The following is a 2,500-nucleotide window of genomic DNA, read 5'->3' as shown; positions in this document are numbered from 1 at the left end:
AAATTCTAAATAATACTAAATAAAATAAGAAATAAACAGAGCGCTCTTATTCGAAACGCCTTGTGATCTTCAACCAATTCTGTGCTTCAATATAATTACCTGGAGTAAGCGCTATAGCTTGTTTCCAATACTCAGCGGCTTGATCGAACCAAGCCTCTGCAATTTCAGAATCTCCCTGTCGAATGGCCTGTTCTCCCCGGTCGGAATAGGCAGTTAAATTCCTTCCCTTAGAACCGTACTTGAGAGTTTCCTACTCATACGGCTCAGCAGTCAATTCTTTTGGTGTCCCATTTTTTAATCTACCATAATATATAATTATATAATTGAATAATTGAATGAGATTTCTCATAGATCTATCTCATTTTTTTCTCGAGTTAACCAAAAGAGATTAATTGCATGAGTTTCAAACTTTAATTTTGATTAATAATTTAATCAGTTTTAGTTTTATCTTTTTTCCCACCTTCAGAAGAATAAAGCATAGGCATTTTCACTATCATTAGAATTTTCTAAAAGGTAACTATCTCGGTTTCATATATAAATTTCTATAGAATCTTTGAAAAAGACTTTCTTTCATAAGAAAGAAAAGACTTACTATCTTTGGGATCTGATTCTACACCGCTGCTCAATACCTTAGGGGATCGACTCTATTACATAAGTTGATTCCTAACTTTTATCTCATATCGTGACATAAGTAAGCAGTTCTTATTGTATCGGCCCAAAACCTCACTAATTGATCTTTACGGTGCTTATTCTTTCTATCAATTAGATCCTTTCTTTATCCATAGACTAAAGGATCTAGGCATACCTATTTCTTCCTATTTGGACTTCTATGAAGTTTCTTTCTTTTTCTTTGCTACAGCTGATAAAAATCGTTGTTTTGGACACGATAGATATGATATGTAGAAAGCCTATTTTCTAGTATTTATTAGCGGATTTGCTCTTTCTTTCCTTTTTTTCTTTCTATAGTGGAGATAGTCGCACGTAATGACAGATCACGGCCATATTATTTAAAGCTTGTGGTAAGAAGGGTTTCGTTCTAGTGCCCTAAAATAATATTCCAAAGCTTTCGTATGTTCTCCGTTCCTTGTGTGGATAAGACCTATGTTATAGAGTATATAACTTCTATCATAGGGATCAATTTCTAGTCGCATAGCTTCATAATAATTCTGTAAAGCTTCCGCATAATTTCCTTCGGATTGAGCCGACATCCGTTGCGGTCGTCTTCGATTCAAAGAATCTCCGTTCCAGAACCGTACGTGAGATTTTCATCTCATACGGCTCCTCCCTTTTTATGTGCATAATGAGAATAATACATGGAATCATCAAAAAAGATTGAAATAATTTCATTATGAACCGAACGGGGCTAGTGTTTTTACAAGAAATCTCTAACCAACCTTCCTGTAAAAGATCTTTTCTTAACATCAAGTATCTTGGTACTAAATAAAAATGATAACTCTAACAATTTCTTTGTTCTTAACACCCCTTAATTTCCGGGAATTAGTCACTTCAACAGTCTTCGATGGTTATACGGGTATCCAAAATACGAACGAGATGGATATTTGTTGTACCAACCATTCTTGTTAATCCCGATTCCGATAAAGAAAAGGTATAATTTATAACAAAGTTTTCGTATTGTTGATTCCTAGGCGTAGTGCTTCTTTCCCTATGCTGCCTATTGGTACTAGTGAAGTAGGGTTGACCTAACCCATAGGTGTAACCTTTCGCTCAATACTAGAATCTAAAATTGAAGCATCTGAGGCTGCATTAATCGGGGATACACGACAGAAGGAATTGTTTTATTTACAAACTTCACCTTCACAATAAGCGTAGATTTATTTCAATAATCTTTTTATTTCTCTCCCAAATAATGTATCTTTCTCCGAAGACTGAAATCGGTAAAGAAAAAAACATCAAATCGCACCATCTCTGTAATAGGTGAATGCCTCTTTTTCTCCTGAAGTTGTCGGAATTATTCGTAATAAGATATTGGCTACAATTGAAAAGGTCTTATCAATAAAATTTCCATTTATCCGAGATCTGGGCATAGGTAGCAATCCATTCTATAATTTCTTTTACTTACCTCTTGTGGGAAAATGATCCCACAAACAAAGAAATTGTACAGTACGAAATAACATAAAAATAAAAAAAAAAATAGATCAATTGATTCGTTCTAATTCATTGATTTAATTTGGTATAAATATTGTAAGTAAAAAGAATAACTATTGGAAAAAGATGGGAGCGCCGTCTTCGCAAGAATGAAATGAATAGATATATATCTTTTTTTAACAGTTTTTCACAAAAAAAAATTATTTTTATCCCCCCCTTGAAGGAAGGGTTTTTCTTTGATGAAAAGTTTTCTATATTTTTTTATAGTTAGAATTGACTGTACGTACCTATCAAAAAATCTAATATGAATGACTCACTATTCACTCGGTTTCTGGGCCATAATCATTATGTAGGAGAGATGGCCGAGTGGTTCAAGGCGTAGCATTGGAACTGC

The 2,500-nt window shown here is 33.9% G+C and overlaps 1 non-coding gene across 1 annotated transcript in view; it reads left to right on the top strand.

The window, feature by feature from the left end:
- Window positions 1–2,458: 2,458 nt before the first annotated feature.
- TRNAS-GGA (transfer RNA serine (anticodon GGA)) overlaps window positions 2,459–2,500 on the top strand; it is an 87-nt gene continuing 45 nt past the window's right edge. The window contains exon 1 of the tRNA in view: window positions 2,459–2,500. This exon is cut by the window's right edge and continues 45 nt beyond it. This is a non-coding gene — a tRNA (tRNA-Ser).

The sequence above is a fragment of the Corylus avellana genome, unplaced genomic scaffold, assembly GCF_965113065.1.
Source record: "Corylus avellana unplaced genomic scaffold, dhCorAvel1.hap1.2 HAP1_SCAFFOLD_93, whole genome shotgun sequence".
Taxonomy (NCBI): Eukaryota; Viridiplantae; Streptophyta; class Magnoliopsida; order Fagales; family Betulaceae; genus Corylus; species Corylus avellana.
Note: the sequence above shows the minus strand (reverse complement) of the source record. Positions and strands in the feature narration are given on the sequence as shown.